The sequence below is a fragment of the Monopterus albus genome, unplaced genomic scaffold (assembly GCF_001952655.1).
Source record: "Monopterus albus unplaced genomic scaffold, M_albus_1.0 scaffold51.1, whole genome shotgun sequence".
In the NCBI taxonomy this organism is placed as follows: Eukaryota; Metazoa; Chordata; class Actinopteri; order Synbranchiformes; family Synbranchidae; genus Monopterus; species Monopterus albus.
The window spans coordinates 3,008,605-3,018,934 of NW_018127931.1; positions in this window are offsets into that span (position 1 = coordinate 3,008,605).

Sequence of the window (10,330 nt, forward strand, 5' to 3'; positions counted from 1 at the left end):
GGGGGGGGAGCCCTCAGGAGAGAAAGACCTTGTTATTTTGCTTTTCCTTAGGCTGCACTGAAACCACTTGATTCAGTTGACAATGTCATTTAAAATGTCTGCCATTTAAATTAGTGCAGTGAACATTTTTTCCCATGTTTTCTTTTGTCGCCATCTTCAAAACTGAACTCTGCTTTCTGGCTTTACCTCTAATGGATAAAACACACCATGTCACCAGATTATTCTGTGTTTTCAGCAAGAACATGAAGCTGCTTTGAAGATCAAAGTGACATGTGTGCCTTCACATGTGAGCATGTGTCCTCACATTTCTGTTTGGTGCCAGCTCATTCATTTTAACTGCAGCTTCTACATATGCTGTGGATGGCAGGCCACCACAGCTCAGGTTCTCCATCATAAAGAAGCAAAAAACTCTTCCGCCCATTGTTTGAAAGCCCTCTCAATAGCAGCTCTCGGTGCAGATTTGCAAATGTTCTGTGTAGTATTAATAGAAAATGAATGCTGAGGTCTCCCTTGAATGACTTTCCAGCATATTATTGCCAGAAAGCTTTTCATTTTAATGTCACTGGTGTATTAGCGCTGCTATTTAGTGCTTTGACAGAATCTATCCCAGCATTTACTCTAAATATACACACAGCATTTTTCTTCTGCTGAATGCATCTTTAAGGCATAGTTAAGTAATTATTGGAGAATTTAAAATAAACACATCCAGTGGACAGGCTCTGATTTGTTAACAAGACGACAGGTATCACCCTTTCATGTGTAGATCAAACACTGTATAGCTCTTGAGTAAATGCCCAGAGAACATGAGCTCTGATGAGGTGATGTGCTCCACAGGGTGTCTGTGCTGTATCTTCACATTTCACACTGTCTCAGTTAAAGAAGTTTTCATTTTTAAGTCCAAGCGCCTCAGTTAGTCAAGCAGTCTGGCATGCATGGTATGTGACCACAGTGCTGCCTGTTGAAATCTGCCCCATGTAATGCCCCTCCAGTTCTCCTCTTGCTGTCCCCCTTATGAAGGACGGTAGGAAATAGTTGTATAAATATGTAGAATTTCTTGGAGGGAACACCTAAATCAGAATGTACCATCTGGAAGTCTTTGTAAACACTTTATGTAGTAAAGTTTAAATGCAGTTAAAACCAATTGAGCATCATCTGGTAAAAAGGTTCACAAGAAATGTATGTTGTATGCATGTATGTTGAAAAATTCTCAGATCAGTTTGTCCAATATCATATGAAATGCACATTTTAGGTCATGAGATTTTGTTAGATCTCACTACTTTGAATTTATAAACTAAACTAACCTGGCACTTCTGTTTAGAGTCTGTCTTTTGGAGTCATTCTACTTTGCTGATTTCATGCTGATTTCTAGCAAATATAATATTGACCATGTTCACCATCTTAATTTAGCAGACTGGCATGCAAACAATTATTAATGTATTAACACTTCGCACAGTGTAGTGTGCAAGAATGTCATTAGTTTTGTAGGTAATCATTCAGAAACAGAAATATTAGGCACATTTAAATTCTGACCGAATGATGGCACTACTTGAAAAGTCATTATGATAGATCGACTGGTAATTGCGAATGGCTGCAGTTAATTTTGTTTAAATTCATCCATGCAGCTACATTGTTAGCAGAGCTAAAAAACAAAGAAAAATAAAACAAAGGAAAAGAGGACCGTCTATAATCTGCCATTTTCATACTGTATATATACATATATATATATGCCAGAGAATTTTTAATTGCATTTATGATTAAATGTTGTATATTAGTTGAAAAGAGGGCTTTTCACTTTTCACTTGTTAAAGCCTGCTTTCTTTGGTATTCAGCCTGGCAACCACTGCACTCCGCTATCATCAAGGCCAATCCCCACAGTCTGGCACCAGTCAGAGGTATTACTCCAACATCCTGTCCTCTCTTCACAAAGAATGCTTACTTTGGCATACGTTTGGATGGGCTTCCCATTAAAGACTTTAACACCCTGTCGCTGCATTATATGCACTCATCAGTGACTGTCAGAGCACAGGAGGGATGTTACATTGCCAGACGTAGAGCAGGATACTTGATGCCATTTCTAATCTTTACCTGTTTGAAATGCCAATCAGAAGTGGATGAACAAAAGAACAGACAGAGAGAGAGAGATCAGTGCTGTCTGAAGGAATTCTTTATACTCTAACTCTACATTTCACATGCAGTACATCTTTCCATCATTAACAAACCAATTGTGTTTACTGTCATTTTTGTTCTTTTGTATTTTTGGTATTTCGATGCTCATTAAAGGAGTACTTTTCTTTTGATTAAGTTTTCATTTTGGTAAATAAATTTGCTTGTTTGCCAAGAATTAGATGAGAAGTTTGATACTACTCTTGTATGACCAGTGGTCAATTAGTTTAGTTTAGTACAATGTCTGGAAGCTAGGGGGGAAACCATTACACTGGTCCTGTCCTAAGGTAAAAGATCTGCCTGGTTGCACTTTCTAAAGTCCACTAATTAATACACTAAATTATGCACAAATCCATACTAAAGTCTCCTTCTCCTGCTCCTCCTTGCTTTCAGGCAGTACTCTAAGCTGAGCTAACTGCCTCTTGGCTGGTTTACTCTCATTACAAAATCATTTCTTTTATATTAGTATATTTACCTCACTTCATTTAAATTTGCAGTGTTACAGAGTAAAATCAAAAGTCACATGATAAAGTGAAAGAATGAAACAAATGAAAGGAGCCAAATCAGATGCTGCAGCCCATCAGAAGCTGATCTAGCCTCTGGACAGCAGAACACCATCCAGAGCTTGATAATTTTACTAAAACAAACACATTAGCTTTATATGCTAACACAACCACAAGTAGGAATGCCACAGCTGAATCAAAATTTAGTCCTGTTGCTGCTTTTGGCTCCTCAAAAAGCCAAACTGATGTTAACCCTGGTTTTGTTCTTTCTTTGTCCCACTCTTTCTGCACAAAAGAACATAGACTCTTCAGTCTGGCAGCCACTGTTTCAGACTTTTAGCAAGCAGTAATACCTCTTATAACCTTCTCTGGGTGGCAGGCAGGGTTAATTTACAGACTGTACATTGAAAACACAGTTTAGAGAAGCTGGAATAGCAACAGAAGAGATGTAGGCCACAGTATCATGGAGGGGGATAGTATAGCAGAGACACACCACACCCTGTGTTATTGTCAGGGCCGTTCGGCGGCCGCTGCCTCTCCTTCGTCTTTCTCTCCTCTTTTCTCTTGATCCTGTGGGCTCTGCACCTCAGCTGTGTTGCATTCCAGTAATTAGCGACTGGTTTGTCGATGCACACAGCTGCGGTGCATCCCGATGATGACCTTCTCCTTATTTATACCGCTGACAGACGCTCCAGCGTCGCTGGAACATTAACCAAGTACCGCGTATTGTATGTGGATAGAATGCTACGCTGACAGTTTCTGTGTGTTTTGGCTTGACTCTATCACACCACTTATGCAGTTAGCAATACGTTCCTTTGTTTTCTGCGCTGACAGTTCCTGTGCTGTGGATTGCATTGTGTACACTGGTCTTTTTGTTCTTTCACCTGTCCGTCTTCATCTTCCTGCCCTTTTGGTTTTTGCGTCAGTCCCTGGATTCCCCTGTTTGTTTCTCTCCACCATCTCTACTCTACCTGGACTTTTATATACTTGGACTTTGTTATGTTCTTTTGATACTCTGTGTTCTTTTGTAACCAGCAACCAACATGTTTTTTTCACCTAGCACCTGGGTCTGCAAACTTGAGCCCAACCTCAGTCCTCCCTCACCCTCCTGGTGAGGGGGGCTGCCATAACAGTTATTTTCACTTGATTTATAAGATGTGTATGTGTAAGACACTAATAATGACCATTAAAGCACAGTAACAGTGCTTACTTGGTCATAGATTTCCAGTGTCTTTCCACTCCAAGCTTTTACAACAAGCCATATTCAAAGGTGATATATTAATTAACATTGGTTAGATGTCTCACAACTAAAAAGGAACATTGTGCAATAAAAGTTGTTCAGCTTTTTATGGAATCACCTTAAAGCTGCATTAACCAAGATTTAGCACAAACTTATAAATCCATTTAAAAAATGTCTAAAGTGTATTTTCCCTGCTGTAATAATCAACCGCCACTCTGCTATCTTCAGGCCTTGTGTTTATTTCTTGCCCTCTGTGGCCACGGTTGTTAAAATCCACACTGCACGTCTTCCACGCCCCCTACTGATGCAAGGTTATAAGATGCATTTTTCAAACAAGTATGACTCATTTCAAAGACAGACCATGAAGGCTCCTTGTGCAGGTACAACCCAATATGCATTACTTCTGCAGCCAGTTATTACTGTTGAGCTTACTGCTGAGTCTGTCTCTGGCTGTAGTTTCACAGACAGGCAGGAGGGGCGAAGAGGGGTTGAAGGAGAAGAGGAGGGGTTACTGCTTGAGTTTGTTTTGGCTCTCACTCTCTTTCTAACAGTTGAAAGTTTGAGGGTGAAAGTTAGTTAGAGCTGCTTTAATGAACTTGAACACCATGGCATGTATTTTTTTTCTAAGAAATGGTGAAGCATCCTGATTAAAAGACTCATGTAAAAAGTGGACCTCCCAGGCATTTCCTCTCAAACACTGTGTTTAAAATCTGTTCTTGAGCTCTCCTCACTCGTGCATCAAGTCCTACCAGGTCTCTAACTGCCTGTGATAGGTGAGGGAAGAGAGTACACCATTTGGTTGGAAATAGAGCATTTGGCAGGGCATGTGGTGTGGACAAACCACAAATTAGAATAGAATGAATGTATGGCCAAGTATGTTACACACACATTTGAACCTTGTGGTTGGGAGACGACTGCTCTACCCACTGCACCACGGTTGCCGATTGTGATGATAGCAGCCTGTAGCTCCCTATGATATTTGAATTAGCACCGGTTCCTTATCTGAGGTATAGAGAAAAGGTCACAGGCAGAACAGACAGCACTGCTAGTAATAGTAATGATATCAAGTGTTCAAAAACATGGATATGTAGTGGAACTGTCCAGTGACTGATACACTGACAACTTGTTCTACTCTAAGAGATGCATCTTGGTGAAATGCCAATAGCAAATGATTTTGTGGTGTTGGTCAAATAACAAAAACAGTGACTTGTAGGATCACTGAAATGTCAATGATAAAGCAGATGTGAGTATGGGCATGAATGAAAAACAATAACACATTGTTGCCTTAAATACAACTAACATTTCCCTGGTGCTTTATAGTTGATATTGGTCAAATTAGCTTTGCTTTAGATAAGGTGGAACAGTGGTTAGTGCTGTTGCTTCACAACAAAAATGCTCCAGGTTCAAGCTCTGACCAAACTGGTGCCTTTCTGTGCAGAGTTTGCATATTCTCCCTGTGCCTGTTTTGGCACTCTGGCTTCCTCCCAGAACTCCATCCAGAGCTTGATAATTTTACTAAAACAAACACATTAGCTTTATATGCTAACACAACCAGAAGTAGGAATGCCACAGCTGATGGCCAAATAATACTGCAGATGATGATTATTACACAGTGCACCTCTTGTTCCTGGAAGAACCACAACTGGGAGATCTGAAACAGTTGTTTACCTCAAAGAACAGTGAATGGAATTTTCATTTGTGGTCACATCAATGTAGACCAGGAATGCAAGTAGTATCTTAATTATGCAAAACAGATGTTATTTGACTTATTGTTTGAGAGTCCTCTCACCCTTTGCTATTGAATTTCTCATTTTAAAGACAGAAATAATTTCCAGCCCTCTCACTCACGGCCAAGGTACATATTGATGCCCTTTGCTACCACCTACTTTTGAGATAAAGGCTTTTCTACCACAAGAGAATGGATTCTGCAGCTAAGGTCAGTTTAGCCTTTTTGTTACTATTATTTTTACCCTCTGAACAGTCAGACAATTGACCTTAATTTATGCAAATTTCTTCTGTCTCTCTCACAATGAACAGTTTGAAATGGCATGGCCTCCATAACAAGGTCAGGATGTATTTTGGTTCCTTTTGAGTGGAAACTGACTGGAATGAGACCCTTGCCCAAAGGCACCTCCCTAAGAGATTGACAGCCAAGGGATGTAAAAAGGGCAGTCTGTTTGTACAAGTGTTTCACACAGGACTAGTCCCAGACATATTCCTGACCAAAACTCATGATTTTTGGAATCACAGTTTTTTTTTTTCTCTAGAACAACTTCAGTCAGATTCCAGGATCTAAAAACCCCTGCATCACTTCTCAGGAATTCATCTGCAAGCCCAAGTATTACACCCATGCCTTTATTTTACTATATACGTTCTTAAAGCTGTTATTTCCATTGCCTGGGTTTAATTATGCACTGTCAGTTTATCAGTAATGAACATTTGTGATGGTGCTGATCACACTTGCTATTGTAGGAGATTTTTTATGCAGGTAACAACCAGTAGAGTATCTGCTTTCAGGTTTATTTGAAATGTAATCACTGAATTGATTATAAAACCTGCTCAAATCTAAATCTAAAAAGATGTCAAATTGAAAACAGATCTGTGCAAAGTAATGTAAATTTATTAAAGATATAAAATGGAAAATAAGTGACTGCATAAGTATTCACTACTTTCAAGTCAGTATTTAGTAGATGCATCTTTGGCAGTAGTTTCAGCATTGAGCCTTTGTGGATAGGTCTGTCAGCTTTGCACATGTGGACACTGGAATTTTTTTTCCCATTCTACTTTGCAAAACTGTTCAAGCTCTATTAGGTTGCATTTGGATTGTAGTGAACCACCCTTCTGGAGTCCAACCACAAATTCCCAATTAGACTGAGGTCTAGGCTCAGACTTGGCCACTTCAGAATTAACATTGTTTTTGAACCATCTGTATATAGCTCTGGAGGTATACCTAGGATCATTGTCTCATTGGAAAGCAGATCTTCTTCCAAGCTGCAGTTCTCTTGTAGATCATATCATGTTTTCCTCCAGGATTTCCCTATATTTTGCTGCATTCATTTGACCCTTTACCATCACAAGGCTTCCACGAAGCTTCCCCATTGCATTATGCTGCCACCACCATGCTTTACAGTAAGGATGGTATGTTTATGATGATGTGCAGTGTTTGGTTTAAACCAAACAGTGTCTAGTCTGATGGCCAAAGAGCTCAAGTTTTGTCTCATCAGACCATAGAACCTTGCTCCAACTGACTTCAGTGTCCCACATATCTTAAAGTGGCAATGGTATGCTCGTTTCCAGCCATTTAATGTTTAATCTTGAGTACCTCAAGAGTAGCTTTGCACCCATCATAACTCCAAATAGTCTGTAATTATTTCAGAATGATAAACCAGAGAGCCTCTTCCTAAAACAAAAGGATAGTTTGTGAATGTGCACAACTGCTGCCAATGTTGCTGAAAGTGGACAGCACAACCTCAAGGGCATTAATTAATTAGAATTTCTCCTCCATAGATAGGTAAACAACAGTGTATGTTCCAATGAAAAGAGATTTGTAACACTCTAAACAAAATGGGTAATTGAGAAAGCCCATATTTTAACTGCCATAATACAGACCTAGTAACTTCTCCAGCCTTACAACAATTCTCTCTAACGTTACCTAAACAAGGCATTAACAGACATGCAATGTGTGTTTTTTTAAACTTGACATTAAGTCCCACCGAGTAGTAGAAACATCACTCCCTTTCAAGTAGCTCCAAGGTTGGTAAATCCAACCGGTGGCCACTGCATCTTCTCCCACATGACCACACACAGTTCCAAAGTAGTGAAATTAATTCCAACAGGTAGCGTAGCACTGGCAATAACATCATGGATTGTTAATCCGCATCATGTCATATGCAGCAGACACACTGTCCTCAAGCAGTCAAAACAAAACTGGTACTGTGATCCAGGGAAATCCAGCGCCATTCACTGCCATGGGGTGCTACTGGTCAGCTGCTTGTAGGTTAGACCCGGTCAGGTAAAACAGACAGTCCCTGTACAGGAACATTCCCGGACATGCAGTAACTTCAGGCCCTTATTTTTCTCTATATCCTCTGGTCACAATTTAGGCAGCAGGAAGTAAAATATATTCACAAAACTGGGCACAGTCAAAAAAATTCTACTTTTACAGCAGCAACGGTGAATGTCAGGCAAGTTCACATGAATGCACCACTGCCTGGAAATTATGACCATTCAAGGAAATCCTTGTTAGAAAAAAAAAGTCCTGCTAGCAAGAGTTTGCAAAACTTGTATAAACCAAGTTGCTTCTGCATAGAAGTACTAGAACATACTGACACCTCATTTTTTGAGCCTTAGGTCACATCTCAGATGATAATTCACCATTGTAACATTGTAGATAAGTCATAACCTGTCCCTGTCATGCTCTTCAGTTCCACCTTGCCTGAAATCAGCCACCACCATCCCCCTTCACAAAAATCTGCTATTGATAGCCTAAATGACTACAGCCCAATAGCACTGACATCTGTTGTCATGAAGTGCATTGAGTTTCTGGTCTCTCACCACATCCAAGACTGCCTCCCTCCTTCCTTTGACCCCCACCAGTTTGCTTATAGAGCAAACAGATCCATGGAGGATGCAATCGCCATGGCACTTCACACAGCTCCGAGCCACTCTTGGAGCTCCAGAGCAGCTACGTGAGGATGCTCTTTGTGAACTTCAGCTCAGCATTCAATACGATCATTCTGGACATACTCATCACTAAACTTTCAGACCTCCAGATCCCCCTCTCCACTTGTAGCTGGATTAAGGACTTTCTCACAAACCACCCACAACGTGTCAGACTCGACCCCCACCCCTATCCTCCACCCTCACTCTCACCACTGGCTCCCCACAGGGCTGTGTGCTGAGCCCCCTATTGTATGCACTGTACACACATGACTGTTCTTCATCCCTGGGCATCCACATCTCCACCGACCTCTCATGGAGCACAAACACCAGGGCCATTGTGAAAAAGACTCAGCAGCGGCTGCACTTCCTTTGGGTCCTGAGGAAAAACAATCTGGAGAAAAACTGTTGCTGGCCTTCTATCACTCATCCATGGAGAGTGTCCTCACATACGGTTTGTGTGTGGCATGCTGGCTCCATGGTGGAGGACAGGAAGGCTCTCCTGAGGGTGATCTCCACAGCACAAAAGATCATTGGCTGCCCCCTGCCCTCTCTGGAGGAAATATCCACATCCCACTGCCTAAATAAGTTTAAAACCATAACTACAGACTCCTCACATCCAGCCAATCACCTGTTTGATCTGTTACCTTCCGGGCGGCACTACAGGTCAGTCAGTTCACATACCACCAGACTCACAAACAGCTTCTTCCCCTGGGCCATTAGAACTGCAAACAAACATGGATTCTGATGAATATAGCGATGCAATACACTGTTAGAAAGTTTAGAATATAATATGGTGAGATCTGTGGCAATTGTGTTTAATCAGAAAAGTTTTTCATAGCCTGGAAAGATAGTTTAATAACATATAAGAAAGCCCTTCATAGTGCCAGAACTGCATTTTATTCATCACTGATTGAGGAAAATAAGAACAACCCCAGGTTTCTTTTCAGCACTGTAGCCAGGCTGACAAAGAGCCACAGTGCTGTTGAGCTTAACATTCCCTTAGATCTCAGCAGCAATGACTTCATGAGCTTCTTTACAAATAAAATCACAACTATTAGAGAAAAAATGGGTCGAACCACTCCCACAGCTCTCGCAGATGTGCCATCTACTACAATGGCTTTAGAAACATCTGTAAGACCTCATTTATACTTGGACTACTTCTCCCCTATAGATCTCTCTGAGTTGACCTCAACAATTGCTTCATCTAAATCATCAACATGTCTCCTGGACCCCATCCCGACCAGGCTGCTCAAAGACATCTTTCCCCTAATCAACACATCCATACTAGATCTGATTAACCTCTCTCTATTAACAGGCTATGTGTCATGATTCGGTCCAGCTTTTATTTTGACGTTGCTTCCTGTTTTTGTTTTCACCTTAGTTTCGGTCTTTTTACGTTCTTCATCACTCGCATTAGTTTCGCCTGCTCCTTATTGTTTATACCTCTATTTAGGCAGCGTCCTCCCACAACGGCGCTGCCAGATTGTTCTAGACCGCAGCTCTGACTCTCCAGCTTTCCTTCGGTTTTGTATCTTGTGTTTCTGACCCGGACTGTTACCTTGGTATATTCGTTTCTGCTTTGCCCTCTTGTCTCAGACTGCCACAGTGTATGATATCGGACTTCCCTCTGGACTACGTATTTTGGATCACCTCTGTTGGATGTGTTTGCTGGCTCTGACCTCAGACTGTTAATAAGGACATGTGAGTTTTGTGTTTTCACCGTGTCTTGTATGTTTTTCTTTCGTTCGACGTTATACACTTC